This window comes from Acinonyx jubatus, chromosome A2 (genome assembly GCF_027475565.1).
Source record: "Acinonyx jubatus isolate Ajub_Pintada_27869175 chromosome A2, VMU_Ajub_asm_v1.0, whole genome shotgun sequence".
NCBI classification, from domain to species: domain Eukaryota; kingdom Metazoa; phylum Chordata; class Mammalia; order Carnivora; family Felidae; genus Acinonyx; species Acinonyx jubatus.
The window spans coordinates 101769449-101788044 of record NC_069383.1 but is presented as its reverse complement, the minus strand read 5'-3'; the positions used below and the strand labels follow the sequence as shown (position 1 = coordinate 101788044).

Here is an 18596-nt window from a genome sequence, read left to right as displayed (position 1 = left end):
TCGACCCCAAAGGGGCGCCTGGGGGGCTCAGTCGGTTGAGCGTCTGACTTTGGTTCAGGTCATGATCTCCCGTGTGTGGGTTCGAGCCCCGTGTCGGGCTCCATGCTGACGGCGTGGAGCCTGGTTGGGATTCTCTCTCTCTCCCCCCCTCTCAAAAATAAATACATATTTTTAAAAAGTGTTTTTAATAAAAACAAAAGAGTAAAGTCGACCCCATGAAAGCAGACCAAAAGCAGAGTGTTTGACCCAAAACGAACTGCCGTGAGTCCCTGTCACCGTCCCAGCAGATCCTGAACCACCAGGCCTGTGTGCCGAGGGGAAGCACACTCCAGCCGAGTGTGAACGCCAATAGCGGGCGTCCCTGTGGTGGAGATGCTACGGGGTAAACCGAGGCACAGAGGTCAACCCCGAAATTCCAGGAGAAGTCAAGGTGCAGGCAGAGGGACTTCCCCAAGGTGACAGAGCGAGTCACTGGCCCCCCCTTGCCTCCCAGACCTGACAATGCCCAGCTGCTCTCTGCGGTGACTCCAACCCACCTCCGCAGTCCGCCTCCCGAAGGAGGCTCAGGGGTCCCGTCCACCCTGCCCTCTGCCCTCGGCCCTGACCGTGAACGCCTCAGCTTGGATCACACCCGCCCTGCAGCCTCCCGGGAAAGAACAGCGATTCCCAGGACCAAAGGGCCTTCCCCTGCCACGCCCCCCCCCCCCCATAAAAAAGCCCAGTGCTCCCAGCTACAGGCGCGTGTGGGAGAGCAAGAGGGAAACCAGCGCAGCGGCAGGCAAAGAATCCAGAAAAGCCAGGCCTGCGCCAAATGACCCACAGAGCCCACACTCGGCTGTGCTGCGACAACAGGAAGGGGATCTTTTAAGAGGCATAAAAGCCGGAAAGCCGGTGGACGAGGGGAAGTTGACTCAAAAATGCAAAGGAGCCAGACGCCAGGCCAGAGAGTGGAGACAAAGGCTGACATCTCGCCAGCCCAGCAAGTGTCAGGAAGGAGAGCCACCATTTACCCCTGGCAGCGTAGGAGAGGCGGAGTTGAAACAAGAGAATTCACTCAAGTCGAAGGACCCGCGTCCTCCCCCAAAGCCATCAGCCGGGCGAACTCCCTGCTCTCAGTACCGCAAGAGCAGGCTGCTTTCTGAAGCAGCTGAGGGGGGTGGGGGTGGGGGGTCATCTCTGGGACCAGGCTGAGCGCAGGTGGGCCAGGTGCAGGTGACGCAGGGCTGCGGATGTCCCCAGGGCCCGCGATCAAGAGGTGTCTGCACACAGTCCAGCCGGCCGAGGAGAAGAGACCTAGGACACGGCACCAGGGGCTCCCGGACATCGGGCAGCCACACAGCCGTCCTCGAAGGGCCCGGAAGTCTAAGCAAAGCCTTGAACCTGAAAGATGGGGGCCACGTGGAGTGAGTCAGACACCACCCCAGCCTCACCCGTCTCGGCCTCTGTCCGGCCACTGCTGGGGCGACCGCCTGGGCACAGGACCATGGGTGGTCGAGGAAGGCCTGCCCGCGTGGTCTGCACCCAGCACCCACAGGCCTGCACACACGGCCTGGCAGGTGGATACAGAAGGGAAAAGGAGTCCCCCTCCTCCCCTCCCCGGCCCCAAGACTGTCTGGGGACAGTCACAATCTGGAGCCATCCATCAGTATCTCTCAATTACTGCAGAGGCCAGTCCCCTGGTTACTGCCTCCCTCCCTGCTTCACCCCTGCTTCCCCAGGCTTAGAAACCCAAATAAAACATCCCTGTGAGCCCTTCCCTGCCACGGGCTCTGCTGTCTGCCTAAGTCAGGCCCAAAGGTGTAGAAAACTTTTAAATATAAAAATTGGAGAAAATAAACAATATTGGAAAAAGAGAAAAAAAACCAGAAATGAATATACCCCCTCCCAAAATTTAACAAATAGAGCCATCCATGAAATAAGGATATTATGCCATTAAAATAAAAGTAATCATTTTCAGCAATGACAGAGTGTTGCTACAGGTTCAATGACATAACAAATGCCCTGGGTCTAAAACTGCTCTAAAATCTTAGTTTAATTGAGGGGCGCCTGGGGGGGGGGGGGGGCTCAGTCAGTTAAGCATCCAACTTCAGCTCAGGTCCTGATATCGAGGTTCGTAAGTTCAAGCCCCCCATTGGGCTGTCAGTGCAGAGCCCCCTTAGGATCCTCTGTATCGCCCCCCCCCCCCCTGTGTTTCCTGTGCTCACACTCTCTCTCAAAAATAAATAGGGGCACCTGGGTGGCTCAGTCAGTTGAGGGTCCAACTTCAGCTCAGGTCATGATCTCACACTCCGTGAGTTCGAGCCCCACGTCGGGCTCTGTGCTGACAGCTCAGAGCCTGGAGCCTGCTTCGGATTCTGTGTCTCCCTCTCTCTCTGTCCGTCCCCCGTTTGCTCTCTGTCTCCCTCTTAAAAATAAATAATAAATATCAAAAACAAATTTTTTTCATATAAATAAATATTTTTTTAAAAGTTTATTGAAAGAAAAGAATCAGAAAAGAGGTCCTTGGAGATTAAAAAATGAAGACAGAAATTTACAACCCAACAGAAAGGGTTAGAAAGGCTAACACCCTGCACAACCCGGAACAGAACAGACAGAAAACAGGAGCTAAAAAGTAAACGGAGAACCCATCCTGTAGGCTAACAAGCAAATAAGACGGAAGAAGACAAACTAAAGGATTCCTTCAAAAACGTTCAGCCTGTAGAGACCCTCGATGCACCCCGCACGACGGATGCAGGGTCAGGGCACTTCTTCAAGGGATTTCCAAACAAAGATTCAAAGAGAATATCCTACAAGCTTCAAGACGTGAGAAAAAGAAAAAGAAAAAAAAAGAAAAATACGGAGCAGGTTTCAGACGAAGCATCAAGAACCAGACCAGCTTCATTCTCAACTGCGTTCTGTCTACACACAGCAGCAGCCTTCACACACGTGAGGGAAAACCACCACTTTAGGAGTCTCTCCTGGACACACGGACCTGCGAGAGTAGAATAAGGATGTGTGCAGACACACCAGGTCTCAAGAAATTTGCAAGCAACTGCGTCTCCGAAGTGAAGACAGAATGTTCTCCGTCCTGCTGTGGGAAGAGACGAGGAAAAGGAGAGACAAGGGATCCAAGAGAAGGGCAAGGCCCCCCCCACCCCCGCCCAAGGCTGAAGGAGAAGATCGGGGTGGGGGGGTGCGAAATACATAAACCACCAAGCAGACGCAGAAGCTCGCCCAGAGAAAGCGCCACGTTCCGGCAGTGGAAGGGACCGCAGTGCGCTACAGGGCCGGGCACCAGGAGCATTGAGGGGCTGACCCAATAGCATCAGCAGTGGGTGACGGTCGGGCCGATCTCGCCAGCAGAGGCAACGGGGGGACAAGAAGTACAGGGGCAGGACAGGGATGGGACAGAAAGCCAGCTTCTCATCTTCCTAGCAGAGAAATCAAAGAATTGTATGAGAAACGGGGGACATGGGGCACCTGGGGGGCTCAGTCGGTTAAGCCTCTGACTAAGCTCAGGTCATGATCTCACGGTTCGTGAGTTCCAGCCTCGTGTAGGGCTCTGTGCTGACAGCTTGGAGCCTGGAGCCCGCTTCGGATTCTGTGTCTCCCCGTCTCTGCCCCTCCCCTGCAAGCTCACGTGCTCTCTCTCAAAAACAAAATAAACATTAAAAATAGAAAAAGGAAGGAAAGGAAAGGAAAGGAAAGGAAAGGAAAGGAAAGGAAAGGAAAGGAAAGGAAAGAAAGAAAAAAGAAAGAAAGAGAAAGAAAGAAAGAAAAGAAAGAAAAGAAAGAAAGAAAGAAAGAAAGAAAGAAAGAAAGAAAGAAAGAAAGAAAGAAGAAAGAAAAAGAAAAGGAAGGAAGAAAAGGAAGCAAGGAAACCCAGGCAGGACTCAGGGAGAGGCAGGGCTGGCCACCAGCACAGCCCTTGGACAGTGTGTAGACCTGCTTCCCAGGCTCACGGTCAGCCCATCAGGACCTACGGTGCACACGCACTTGTCTCAGCTGGACTAAGTCTCTGTGGACTCCAGACACCCACCCCCTCAAGGATCTGAAAACAGACGCCACCTGGCTCCACGTGCCCGAGACCAGGGGTCTCCCCGCACACAGCGCCACAGCCCACCGGGGCCTCCGCGGCTCCGAGGTCTTCCCTGCAGGGAACCAGTATATCGATGCCTGCTGGTCACCGTCGTCGGAGCCGAATGCTCTGCCACCAGAAACCGTCTATGTCACACCACCCCGCTTTCCTCTTCGAACCCCACCTGTGGTGGCTACAGCCAGGCAAGAACAGGATTCTCACAGGGTCTGTGCTCAACGCGGGTCACGGTCAACTTGCCAAGGTCTGGTGCAGCGAAAACGCGCGAAGCGCGGGCAGGCGCCTCTCTGAGCGGCAGAGCCCTCTCTCTAGCAGACGCCGCGGATTAATAGAAAGCAGGATAATCAAGCACACGAGCGGCTCAAAGCCAAGGCTGAGCGTGCACGGAAGCAGGGTGTCTGGACTCTCGCTAAGCATCACGCGCTACACGGCGGGTCACACAATGCCACCAGCCTCCTCCCTTCCCCCAGCCCTATGCAGGTGAACACATCTTTGAGTCTCATTTCACCGATGAGCTTAGTGGTGACTCAGGCTCGCCACGTTAGGAAGGGGCAGACCCAGCGGGCAAACTGAGGCAGCCGGCCTCGTGCAAACATCGGTACGGGCCGCTACTCTGCACAGAGCAAAAAGGGAGCAGAACACCTCCCCGGCACCCTGTCCCACAGGGGATGCCAAAACACACCGGCCACTCTGGTGGGTCCAGCCCAAGTCAATGCTCAAATCAAGGATCTCAACCATCGAGGGAAACCCGCAACCCCCAAACCCACATATAAATTTAATGGTTGAAAAATGGGAATGATATTCCAGCGTCCCCAGTGGCATCCAGTCGCAATGCACCAACTTCATGCCCAGCATTCTGGGCGGGCATCCTATTTCCACCTCGACATGCTGCCTTCACAAACGGGCAAAACCACACACAGGACCAGCGAGGAAGCTTCCCTCTGAGTCCGGGCCATCTCTGCCACGGCAGAGGCATAAAGGGGAGATCCCCTCAGAGTCGGTGAACCCCAAAGGCAGAAAGTCAGGACCGCTCCTCTCTGCCTGTCCGAGGACATTCCACAACCCTGGGCCACGGCTTTCTCAGTTACCGTCTCAAAGGACCGTCCTGCCATTTTTCTTCCTATCATTACAGAAGAGCCTTTCTAGAAAGGTTTCACACTTCCCCACTTTCACGTCCTTCCAGGTATCAGGCTCTGTGATCCCCAGGAGCAGGGACAAAGCCTGTTCCATGGAGAGAAGTTCAGAAGTTCCTCAAAGCCGGAGAGGACAGTGGAGGCAAGGTGTCCCTGCCAGAGGCAGAAAGAGGGGGAGCACAGACAGCTCCCCAGAAGCGTGCAGCTATGACTCTAATACCAACCCAATGCCAGCAGGTGCCTGAACGGATGAGATCTGTTATACACCCATTAGCATGCAGACCTTCTAGCAGGTTGCCAGATCCCCCAAGTGCCCGTCTGCCAGCCTCGCCCACCAAGGAGCTTAACTGTCTCAATTCCTTCCTTGATTTCCCATGGTTCTACCATTAAGCAAAAAACAAGGACAGGTTAAAGAAGAAAACCTTCACTAGGCAGCAAAAGTCCTATTTCAATTCTGAACATGGTGGTGACCTAAATGAAAGACACGGCAAATACTCTCTCCCCAGGAGCACTTGCTTAACACACTGCCCCCCTGAACCAAGCAGACGCCCCCTCAGCTCCCAGTGCTGACAGGAACCCAGCTCGCCCCAGACACCGGCTCAAGAACACCCTGTCGCCCTCCTACCGGTTTGAGAAAGGGACAGAACTCCAAGCGAATCGGTTCCTGAAACAATGCCACCTTCAAAGCATTACGCTTTACCAGCTACACCAACCCAGAACGTCCACAGCTCTGATGGGGCTGGTCTCTGTTCAGGCAGGACTGTGGTTTCTGTGTGTTATAAAGTCTCAGACCCGCCCCCGGTCAAAATCAAAGTTTCATGCTAGCTCCTAGATTTGGACTCCAGCTCTCTCCAGCTGGAGGCTGACTGGCCTCCCAGACTGGCCCTGGGTTCCGATCCCAACAGCCACCACCAATAACTCTCTAGACAAATAGCTGGCAAGAAGCCTCCCGGCTCTGGGTTCCTGATTCACAAAGGAAAGGCATTCTGCCCAGCCCAGCACCGCCCCCAAAGTGGTAAAGACCACAGGCGAGAGTCAACAGATGACTTCAGGGATACAAGGCTTTTATTAGAACGCTGTTTTAATGACACGAAACACAACGGCCGTGTCAAACTCACGACATCCAAGTTTCCTCCCCCAAATAAGTGCATTTGGAGGATAAAAAGAAGTGCACAAAATGACAACGGCCTGGCGATCGGACAGAAATCTGGAAGGTTGGAAGCGACCAGAATGGTCACAGAGCCTCCTCTCCCTTCTCCAGGTGCGTGAGGCCGGCAGCAGGAGCCTCCCCCTGGGGGCCATTTCACTTTCAGGAACAATGGACTTGGGCAGCAGCACAAAACACACAGGGCTAAAAACAAAATCCAAAGCTTAGGCTCTGGTGACAGCTCTGTCATTTGCCGTTCATGTGACTGCAGGCCTGCCGATTAACCTCCTGAGCCTCAGTTTCCCTACCAGTAAAACGGGGATCATGGGGCTGGAGGGGATTAAAGCAATAAGGTTCTTTGCGAGTCTCTTGCACCGTGAACTGCTCAGGGAGTATCAGTGGCAACACCTCTCAGTTACAGGAGCCACTTGCTGGGTGTGTAAGTCCATCTGTCCTCAAATTCCCTCCCTGTAATCTGGGGATTGGCCTGCGTGGCCCTTCTCTTTTAAGTGTTCCCAATAAAACTCAACTATTATGTGCAGTAATCCTACAGTTCAGATTTTTAACAGGAAGGAAAAAAAAACGGTCATCCAGAATCATTCCTGGAAACACATATTTGGTTTTGGGGCTTTCCCTTAATAAAATCCTCCCCTAAAAGACACCTCGCCATCCCCCGAGTAGGGGAAAACTTCCTCCTCTGCAGAAACCTCGATTTTACCTATTTTTCCTCTGGGAAAGAAAGAGAGGGAGACACTAGGTCAACCCCGGTGAGAAACGAGCAGCTTTGTGCTGTAAACTCTAACCAACGCCTGTTGCTGCGCTCACCAACATGTGTTCTGAGTAAAACTGAGCGAAACGTTAAAGAGAGCACCATTTCTGAAAAGTCGGGGGCTCCAAATGGCTGAATCAGCATTTTCGGAAACAAAGTGTTCCGGGCCTGGCCTCGTAAACAGCAGCACAGAGAAAGTTGTGCAATAACGCGTATTTACTCACGAGCGCTACTTGTTTTGGGGCCTTTTTTCTTTGCATCTCTTCAATGAAAGTGGATACAACGTTTGCAGGCACGCGATCTTTCCCGACGCGTCGCCAAGCTCCGGGAGCGGGTCCACGTCCCCCGCGGCTCCCCTACCCTGCCCACCGTTCCGGTCAGGGGCGAATGGCACAAAGTTGGCGTTCCTTCCACCGCCCGGAAAAGACGAACCCCATCAAAAGTCGAGAATACCCTCATTTCCATAACGCACAGGCTGCAGGGCAGTCACAAGGCAGGCGTTTGGAGAGGCGACCAGCGAAGGCGGAGAGTTGCATCAGAAATTTCCTTCTGCGAACCGTCTGGCTCTTATCGCGTTTCCACGGCTGGCGGACGGCTGATCCGCGAGCCCACAACTTGGTGTTAGGCCCCAGCGGCGGGTAACGGGGCCACTAACAGAACCAAAAAAAAAAAAAAAAAAAAAGCCAGGATCCCGCGGCCGGGCGGCGCTCCGGATGGAGAGGGCAGGGCCCCACGGCCGCCGGCGCACTGGGGGCTGCAAGGGCGGCCGGCGCCCACCCTCGAGGCGGCTCGGGAGCGCGGCCTCGGCGCTCAGGGCCCGGCCCCGGCCCGCGGGCGCCCGGCGTCGGGCAGTAGGGCTCGGGAAGGCGCCGCCCGGCCCCTCGACTCCCGGGCCGGGATCGCCGCGCGCGGAGCCCCGCGCCCCGCCGCTCCCGCTCCCCGCCCCCCGGCTCCCCGCCGCGCGCCGCAGCCCCCCGGCCCCGAGGCGACGCCCTTCCGCCCGCCCGCCGCGCCCCCGCGGCGCCCGGCGTCCCCGGCCGGCCGGCCCGAGCGCAGACAATGACGGCGCGGGGAGCGCCCGCCCGCCGGGCCCGGCCGCGCCGACCACAAAGTAACTTGCCGCCGCGCTCCCCGCCCAACTCCGTACCTGCCGCGGCGCCGCTCCCGGCCGCCTCCGCGTGGCCGCCGGCGACCCTCGGCGCGGCCGGGGCGAGGGCGGCGCGCAGGGCGGTCCCGGCCCCCCGCGCGCCGCCGCCCGAAAAGGGGGGTGGGGGGGCGCTGCGCGCAAACTTTGGGCTCCGCGCGGGTCTCCGCGGCCTCCGAGCCGAGCCCGCCGCCGGCGCGCCGTTCGCGTCCCTTCCTGCCTCCTCCCGGCCTCCCCACCCCCTCGCTGGGCTTTAAACCCGCCCGGCCCCGCCCGCCGCCGCCCGCCGCCGCCGCCTCCGCCTCCTCCCCCTGCTGCTTTTCCTGCTCCTCCTCCTCCTCCTCCTCCTCCTCCTCCTCCTCCTCCTCCTCCTCCTCCTCCTCCCGCCGCCGCCGCCGCAGCCCGGACCGCTCGGCGGCCGCCAGCGCGGGCGGAGCTGCGGCCTGGGCGCAGGGCGGGGTGCGCGGGGGCGCGGGGGGCGCGGGGGGCCGCACCCGGGGAGGCCTCTGCCCGGGCAGGCGCGGAAAGGCACAGCTGTGCAGGGGCGAGGGGATTCCGCGTCCTGCCCCCCCACCCCCACCCCCACCCCAGGGCCCCCCGAGTGCAGAATCCGGGCAGCCCAAGCTCTGGCGCCAGCGAAAGACACCGTCGGACCTGTCCCGAAAGGCAATTTGGGAGCGAATCCTTTGAAACTCAAAAGTATTAACCGTGCAGTCCAAATCCTTGATCCCGGGTGCAGCGGGAGGACCAGATGGACCAGAGGGACCAGAGGGACCAGCTGCGGATGCCCGGACTCTGTCGTGGGCTGGCGGTCCCTGTCCGGGAAAGGAGAACCTGGGTTTGCGGTGTCTGCCCACAGCCAGCCAGGTCTGAGGCCTCGCCTCTCTGAGCCTCGGTTTCCCCATCTGCCTGCCGGTGGAGTGGGGAGGCCCTACATACTTCAACGCAGCCAAGCCTCAATGTCCTGGTCTTTGAAATGGGCTAATGAGCATGCCTGAGAGTGATGTCCCAGGGGTTAAATGAGGTCATAGGTATAACAAACTGACTAGCACGAGGGAACCCCGAATTCATGGAAACCATTGCCATCAATGTGGTTATGAATGTCTCCCCCCAATCAAAATTACGATACAAATAGGATATTAACTATAATTACATCTTCTTCTGGGTCTTTAGGCGGAAACAGCCACCACAATAACTTACCTTTATTCAGCACACATTTTGTACCAAACATCACTAATCTTCTTAATTAAGCCCCACTCTGAACCTCTGGGAGATGCCCACTGTACAGACTGGGAAACCGAATCTTCTGGAGGTTGAATAACTTGTTGAAGGTCAGGTAGCTGGTAAGTGCAGAGTAAGGATGATGCCAAAACACTTTGTGGCATTTTTTTATAGCTCCTGCTTTTCCCACCTTTGGACGGAATGTATCAATGAAGGGTCATCCTTTCCTGTAGCTAAAATAGGCCTCCTGAAAGGCTCTACTGTTTGCTCCAAGCTGAGAAAACCATGAGATGAACATCTAGAGAAAATGGTACGAAGGAGCTTAGATTCCTGGAAGAAGAAAACCCAAGGATTCCTGTTGTAGACAAAGGGTGGAGAGAAAATTCAGGAGAAAACTTAATTTGGGCGTCTGCTCAAAAGTATATAAGCTTTGAATCTTACAGCTTTGCCAAAGGCCCCCATTAGCAGCGAATGCCTGCACCAGGCAGAAAGCCTGATAGGCAGGGAGCTTCAATAGATGTTTGAAAAGCATCTATATACATATGCATATATTTTTTGCATCACTTGTAGTAAGCTCCCTGCACTGTAGTCTCTCAGTCCTGTATAGTTTGATTATGTCTCTCCTGAAGCACTGACAATATCTTACATAACCATAGCACAGTTACCAAATTCATAAATTTACACTGTAAAACACTTGCATATAATCTAGGTCCATATCCCAATTTTGCCTGATGATCTGAGAATCTTTCTCTTTTTTACAGTGTTTTTTACAGTGTTTCTTTCTTTTTTTTTTAATTTTTAAAAAAATTTTTAATGTTTATTTATTTTTGAGAGAGAGCAAGAGAGGGGCGGAGAGAGAGGGCGACACAGAATCCAAAGCGGGCTCCAGGTACCAAGCTGTCGGCACAGAGCCCTACACAGGGCTCAAACCCACAGACCGCGAGATCATGACCTGAGCCGACGTCGGACGCTTAACCCACTGAGCCGCCCAGGCGCCCCGTGTTTTTTTCTTTCCATCTCAAGATTCTGTCGAGGGTCAGGTGTCATATTTAGCTGCCTCATAATGGCTGGGCTTTCCAACATTACTGTTCACTGAGAAAGGATCAAAATAAATGTCCTCAAGTGTTGGCATGCTGACATTGGTCCCCAGGATTCCTAGGACAGGCCCTCATTCCCTACATTTTCCAGCTCCTCGCAGACATCCGCACATGCCTCTCCCTCTGGGCAGGGCCCATTCAGTACCACTTGATGATCCAAGTTCATGAACTTGTCACTCTTGTTGTGGCCCTCAAAACTGCAGCTGTCCCCCGGGGCCGAGCCAATTCTGTGGACACATTGCACCTCAGTGCCTTCTCCTGCTGCAAATTCCAAACGCTCACAGGCCACATGCTTCCTCTCAGAGGGATGCAAGCCGGGATGGCCTACAGCCATGCAGTGTAGACATTACCCTCGAGAACCCAGCCTGCCAGGGGCCAGGCGGTGTGGCTTTGTGTTCAAGGGCTTTACCAAGGGGAAACGTACGGTTGCGATTAGGTGTCAGGACAAGAAACAGGATTTCGTGGCACTGAGGAATTCAATTGTACAAACGCGTGCTAGAAACCTCCTTCAGCTGAAAGTAGAGAATCTTCTAGCCTCTAAGTATACTTGGTAATGAATTGGTTATTATTTGTCTCCTCCTTTGGCTGTACGCGTGTGACTAGGGTAACCCAGTGCTGTTCACCAGTATCACCCCAGCAGGGGGAGTGCCGGGCACTCAGTGAAATAAGTCCTCACTGCAAACTAGTGTCACGCAAATGAATTTACCAATACAGCCAATGCATGGAGTAAATGAATGATAGGACCTGGGACCCGGGCACCGTCTCATACCTTGCCAGCGACCTTGGCAAAGGAAAAGGGAATAAGGTGAACGGCCCCTTGACAGTGAAATGCCCTGGCCAGAGGTGGCCCTCACTTCTTCCATGGGTGAGGCCAGTCCTGGGGTCCGCCTGTGTGCAGGGACGAGTCAGCTGGAAACCAGTGGTCAACAGCGCTTTGGATGGCCTGCTCTCCCCCCTCACCGTGGGTGGGGAATTGATCTGGAATCATAATACAATCACAGCGCCTGCCACAGGCAGGTACCTGTTTGAACCGCTGACCCCTGGGCCAGTCCCACCGTGTAGAGTTCACCTTCCTTTCCCCCCACCCCCGGGGGTCACTCTGCACTGTGAACAGCCTCCGTCATGACCCAACTTGCACACCAGTATTTCAAACACAGCGGTTCCTTGACTCCCGTAAACAAGAGGAATCCAGGCTGCCCCTCCCCCTGCATACAGAGGCGGGGAGCCTGGTGAGGTTCAGAGAAGGCTTCTCCATGGTGGAACGCTACAGCGATATCCTGGAGAATCCAACATGGTAAGTTCTGTAAGGCAGGAACCAAGGGGAGGGAGAGGCATTCGCCTCACCAAAGCCAAGGAAGAATCTACCAGGTAATCACATTTGATTATACCATGTGGGCGATGGGGCTGGCAGACACGGGGCGTCAGGAGATGTGACAAGAGACCAGGCTGGAAGGCTAAGAAGGGACTCTTTGTCATGCTCCGGAGTTTCTTCTTTATTCCAAAGGCAATGAGAGGGAATGAGAGCTTTTTGTCCTGGGTGCGGCTAACCGGATTTCCCCCAAAGTGGAACTGTCCATAGTCCCCCCCCCCCCAACAGCCCCACTTCCCTTGGTCCCTGAGCAGCAATTGATTGGAGGATGGCGGGGAGGGGAGACATTTCGCCCAAGGATTCCTGATTGTAGGTTGGCTTACCAGTGGGCGGAAGGACACCTGCCCCTGGGAGTCTGAGCTGGGAGTGCCTTGAGGCCCTGAACGGTCAGACCGGGTGAGGAACAGCTGGGCCAGGCTGAGTTTGTGAGGGGACATTCTGGGTCACAAGCCCCAAATACATGCCCTCTGTCTCCCATCTCCCCGGGTCTGGGTGACGGGCGGCTCTTGTTTCAGATTCCCATGGTAATCCATTTTGCTTATGAACTCTCCTCGAATCAAAATGACTTGATATCCCAGAAGAGGTTCACTGAAGGATGTTAGGATGTTTCTTTTTTGTTTCCTTAATGTTTATTGATTTTGAAGAGAGGCTCTGTGCAAGTGGGGGAGGGACAGACAGAGAGGGAGAGAGAGCATCCCAAGCAGGCTCCACACTGTCAAGCCCAGCGCAGGGCTTGAACTCAGGAACCGTGAGGTCGTGATCTGAGCCGAAACCAAGAATCTGACACTGAACCGAAGGAGCCACCCCAGGGCCCCTGAAGGATGTTTCTTAAGTCTGGTTTATTGAGATTTACTTTACCTTCAGAAAAAAATCACATTTTATGGGGTTTGGGCAAGGTATACAATTGTGTCACCACGACATCAGTGAAGATACAGACCCGTGTCGTTGTCCAAAAGCTTCCCTCTTGGCCCTGCGGCCCCTGCCCCAGTCCTGGCAACCTCTCTCTTCTACTTTATGGCTCCCAGTTTTGCCTTTTTGAGATGGTCATATGGATGAAATCACATGGTAGGTGGCCTTTTCTGCCCGGCTTTTCTCACCTAGCTTAATGCATTTGGGATTCACCTATGTCAGTTCATGAGTCAACAGCTGTTCCTTTTTAAACGTTGCATACGACGCATGGATGCCTGTGCCTCAATGTGTTCATCCACTCACTGGCTGATGAAAATTTGGGCAAGTCCCAGTTTGGGACAATTATGAATAAAACGGCCACCCGGGTTTTTCTGGGGACGTCAGTTTTCATTTCTCTTGGGTAAATAATAGAAGCGAGATTGCTGGGTCGTATGATATGTATTTGACTTTATAAAAGCCCACCAAGGGGCGCCTGGGTGGCTCAGTCGGTTCAGTATCCGGCTCCTAATTACGGCTCAGGTCGTGATCTCACGGTTTGTGAGATCGAGCCCCGTGTCTGGCTCTGCACTGAGCCTGCTTGGGATTCTCTCTCTCCTCCCCCCCCTCTCTCTCTGCACCTCCCCCTCCCTCATAATAAATGAATAAACATGAAATAATAATAATAAAAAAGAACCCGCCACACTTTTTTCAAAGTGATCGAAGCCATTTGCACCTGCACCAAAAATGTCTGAGCATTCCAGTTCCTCCCTATCTTGATCGATACGTGGTATTGTCAGGCTTTTGACTTTCAGGCATTTCACTTGGTGCGTGATGGTATGTCATTCTGATTTTAATTTGCATTCTCCTCATGGCAAATAGTGTGAGCCTTTGCAAGCACCTCCTGGGGCTTTTTCTGAGGCATCTCCATCGTAACTGAAAGAATGTTGTGCTCCTTAGGGTGATTTGGGCTGCGGGGAACAGAGCAGGGCTCACCACCCCCCTCCCTCCCTGCCATCATCCAGGACCTCGGCACCTCCCACCCTGCCCTCGGCCACTCCCACTGCCGGCTCTGCCCTATAACTGACACCCCCCCCCCCCCCGCCGTGCTGTAGAGGTCACAGTGCATATGTAGCCCCAGGTATCGCTTCCCCGTATAGCTGTATAGCTGCATCCGAAGGCAGAAAGGAAACATTCCTCCTTTCTATAAGGTTCCTCATTCTAGAAGGCTCCAGATTTCTTCTCACATCTCAGTGGTCAAAATATGGTCTTGGGCCCAAGCCCTGGCAGCACCTGGCGCCTTTAACCTCTCTCTTGCGGGGTACAGGGTCAGTCAGCAAGAGAGGAGGCTCAGGAGAAGGGTAGTTGGTAAATGAATGACCAGCAGCCTCTGGCCAAAAGCATGTAGCCTTTATGGCAGTGAAAAGCCAAGACCCCCACCTCCTTTAAAAGTGGCTTCCTGGGGCTCCTGGATGGCTCAGTCGGTTGAACATCCGACTTTGGCTCAGATCATGATCTCACGGTTTGTGGGTTCCAGCACCACATCAGGCTCTGGGCTGACAGCTCGGAGACTGGAGCCTGCTTTGGATTCTGTGTCTCCCTCTCTCTGCCCGTCCCCTGCTCGTGCTCTCTCCTATCTCTCTCTCTCTTTCAAAAATAAATAAACATTAAAAAAACAGTGGCTTCCTGTGGCACCTGGATGGCTCAGTCGGTTGAACATCCGACTTTGGCTCAGCTCATGATCTTTCAGCTGGTGAGTTCGAGCCCTGCATTGGGCTGGCTGCTATCAGCACAGAGCTGGCTTCATATCCTCTGTCTCCGTCACTCTCTGCCCCTCCCCTGTTTGTGCTCTCCATCAAAACATAAGCAAACATTATATATATATAAATATGTATATATATATTTATATATATATATTCCGAGTGCATGCAATTCCGAATCCCAAGGTACGCAAACCCAGTTATGCCTCTAAACCATGGGCTCCTTTTCAGCCACTTAAAAAATAGTCAAGCCAGCCCTTAAACTCAATTAGAAGTTAATCACCCACTCATAGCATACCAACTCTACTTAATGAAATATATTTCCAAGCCCAACACGCTTGATGGTTTTAATAACCAACATTCCAGAGCTAAAAGGGGAATCCAAAATAAGAACAAAACTATTTAATGGGCGAAACGTATCGAGAGCGACTGAAGATTTAGTATGAGCACAACTTCCACGGTGCACGCGAAAGCTAGCGAAGGCTTGTTTTCAAGGCAGCATGGCAAAGTTAACGTTTGAATCGCTACACTGAGAAGCTGCTGCAGTTAGCATACGTTCTTTAAGAGGATTAATCTGCCTGCACATCGTCCTGTGAGGCTACACAGAAAAAGAACAGCTAATCCCGGGGACGCACTGGAGGGATCCCACAGCCAGCGCTCGAGGTGGCGAGAAACCCCGTGCACGGGGAGGCCGGGGGAGCGAGTGCCCCATCCATCCTGGGGCCCCCAGTGCTCTTGCTCCACAAGTCTGTTTCACCATAATGTGCGGAGTTTATAACCCAGAGCAGTTGTTATTTAGCACACACGGCGACTGATGGGGTGACGATCTGGGACAGGTTTCTCCAGGAGAGAGTTTTTTCCTTTGTTCTCCTTACTTTTAGTTCTATCTCTTCTCCCTCTTTCTTTCACTCCTTCACCCTCCAAACGAGCCCGAGTTCTTTTTATTTTATTTTTTATATTTATTGTTTTGGGGGGGAGAGGAGGGGCAGGAGGAGGGGCGGGGGGCAGAGGGAGTGGAGGCAGTGGATGTGAAGCGGGCTCTGAGCTAAGGGCTGTCAGCACAGAGCCCGACATGGGGCTCGAACTCATGCATCGCAAGATCATGACCTGAGCCAAAGTCGGACGCTCAACTGACTGAGCCACCCAGGCGCCCCAACCAGTCCCATTTCTTCAGCATGTGCCTCACTGTCGGCAGGTGATAGCTGTAAGTCCCGTCATACACGGTACTCTGTGTACATGTCACAGTTAATCCCATCAACCCGTTTGGAGGCGAACCTGATGGTCTCAATCTCATATTCAAGGAGGCTGGCTCAGAAACGCCCCGTGACTTCCCAAGGTCACTTAACCACGGGAGCTGGGATTCGAAGCCACGTTTCTCTGACCCGAGTCCCATCGTCTCCCACTCTCGGCTCCACTGTGGTTTCTCGTCAGTGTGTTATTTTCCGTGTAACCGGCTATTTACGGGTGTGACCGAATAGGATTTCTTTTGTGCAAGATCCCGCGATTAGATTTCAACACTGTGGACTTCTGCATCTTTACGGAAGGGGTTTTCCTTTGTTTTAGGATCAGAAGATGTGATGTCATTTCTGGATGGGCACGTGTCCCTGAATCCAGTGTGGAAGAAGACATTAAGTGCTCTATTTTAGTTAGAGATTTTAAGCCCCCCCCCTCAAATCCCCCTGCTTTGAAGGGGTTTCGGGGAGGCAGCTGGGATGCTAGCTTGCGAATTCTGACGCATCTGGACACCGGACACACCCACAGGATGGGCAGACCCAGAAATAGGCAAAGGACGGGTGGCTCAATCACTTACATGTCTGGCTCTTGGTTTCTGCTCAGGTCACGACCTCACGGATTCACGAGTTCAAAGGCTGTGCTGTTTTGTGCTCTGTGCTGGCGGGGTGGAGCCTGCTCGCAATTCTCTCTCTCTCCTTCTCTCTCTGCCCCTCCCCCACTCGCACTGTCTCTGTCTCTCTCAAATAAAGAACAAAAAAAAAGGAAGAAAGAAGGAAGAGAAATATGCAAGGGAGGAGCCACCCCTGGAGAGGGGGGTCCGGGTCAGAGCAAACGCCATATATCCGAAAAGTCCACAAGAGGTCGGAGCCTTGCAAGCCGGTGACCCTCCTGGAGATGGAGCGTCAGGTGACAGCTGAGGGTCTGTCACAGGGCAAGTGGATGGAGGTGGCTGCCAGGTACAGCCAGGGAGGGACGCCCAGAGCAGGCACCCAGTGCTCGGGCGAGGATGAGACAGTGCTTCGGTCCAGAAGGAAGTGGGTCAGGAGGTCAAGGTCTCTGCGTCAAGGACACCCACCCCGTGGCTCGAACTGGAACGCGAGTCTACGCAGACCGTCCATCCTGGGCACCTCCATGAGACCTCTCCCGCCCAGGTTTCCCTTAGGACAAGACCCCACAAGGCCCAGCTTCTGCGGGGAGGAATAAGGGCAGGAAATCACGCAGCTCTGAGAGCACTAAGAGTTCCACTGGCTTCCGCGTCTGCTCTGGGTTCGCAGACACCACGTCCGCTTAACAAACACTGATGAGATGCTGACCACCTGTGAGCACAGGACAAGTCCAGGTGATGGCGGTGGCCCTCTTACAAAGGCTTCCTTAAGGGGACTTGGGGGGTCACAACAGACCCCTAGAAGGAGCCGTCGATGACCGGATCAGAGGCACCCCCAGGAACTCCCTGCTAGGCAGGGACCCGAGAGTTCAGGAGCGCAGTCAGCAAGGGCTGTGGCTGGGAGCTGCTCCCTGAGAGCAACTCTGACAGTCACGTGTTTATGACAATCAGGAGACGGGATTGTCACCCACTGAGACAGCTGTCCTACTGCCTCGGGGGACATGCAAAGGGAGAACTGGGGGCTCTGTCTCCTGTTCTGGCCAGGAACGTGTGCTTGGGAATCAGACAGGCCAGCCCCAATTCTAACATTGCTTCTCATTGTGTGGTTTGGGACCAAAAAAAAAATGACTCAGTCTCCTTAACCCCAATGCTATAAAGTCAAGATAATAATTCTGGGGCGCCTGGAGGCTCAGTTGGTTAAGTGTCTGACTCTTAGTTTGGGCTCAGGTCATGATCTCATGGTCCATGGGATTGAGCCCCGTCTCGGGCTCTATGCCACAGCTCAGAGCCCGCTTCAGATCCTCTGTCTTCCTGTCTCTCTCTGCCCCTCCCATGCTTGTGCATGCTCTCTCTTCCTCTCTCTCTCTCAAAAATAAATAAACTTAAACGTATTTTTTTAAAATTCTTACCTTATATGATGGTTTTAGTAAATTTTTATATCTTAATGCTGTCATTAGTGTTTCAATTTCTATTTTTATTTTTTTTTTTTTGAGAGAGAGACAGAAAGAGAGCACGAGTGGGGGGAGGGGCAGAGAAAGAGGGAGAATCCCAAGCAGGCTCTGCACTGTCAGCACAGAGCCTGATGCAGGGTTCGAACTCACTCACGAACTGTGAGATCATGACCTGAACTGAAATCAAGAGTCAGATTTCTAACCGACTGAGCCATCCAGCTGCTCCAATATTCCTTTTTTTTTTTAACTTTATTTGTTTATTTTGAGACAGAGAGAGAGAGAGAGAGAGCAGGAGCAGAGGAGGGGCAGAGAGAGAGGAGGAGGAGAGAGAGAATCCCAAGCAGGCTCTGCACGGTCAGCCCAGAGCCCGATGCAGGGTTCGAACTGACAAATCATGAGATCATGACCTGAGCCGAAACCAAGAGTCAGACACTTAACCGACTGAGCCACCCAGGCGCCCTGTACTGTTTCCATGTTCCATTGCAACATCATAAACCACCCCAAACTCAGCGATGTAACACAAACACCATTTTATTACGTGTTATTATCTTTGCAGCCTGCGTGGGTCAGTAACGCAGACATGGCACGTAACCAGAGTTATCCCAGCATCTTGTCATCAGAGCCATCCCGGCCCCTGTCTGAGTGATGCTCTAGCAGCCGGCATGGGAACCAATATGGAAGAAAGGTGAGTGAAGGAAGGAAAGAAGC

General features: G+C 53.7%; 1 protein-coding gene across 7 annotated transcripts in view; it reads right to left on the bottom strand.

Annotated features, from left to right (window-relative positions):
* Positions 1-8489, bottom strand: part of GRB10 (growth factor receptor bound protein 10) — a 182866-nt gene extending 174377 nt beyond the window's left edge. For 3 of the 7 annotated variants that reach the window (XM_053218700.1, XM_053218702.1, XM_053218703.1), the window contains exon 1: positions 8272-8488. The gene's annotated coding sequence lies outside the window, so the exon portion shown is untranslated. Of the gene's footprint in view, positions 1-7348; positions 8030-8271 lie in introns of those variants that run through there. The other 4 variants (XM_053218707.1, XM_053218705.1, XM_027046004.2 and 1 more) reach the window with 3 other exon arrangements.
* Between the last annotated feature and the right edge of the window lie 10107 nt (positions 8490-18596).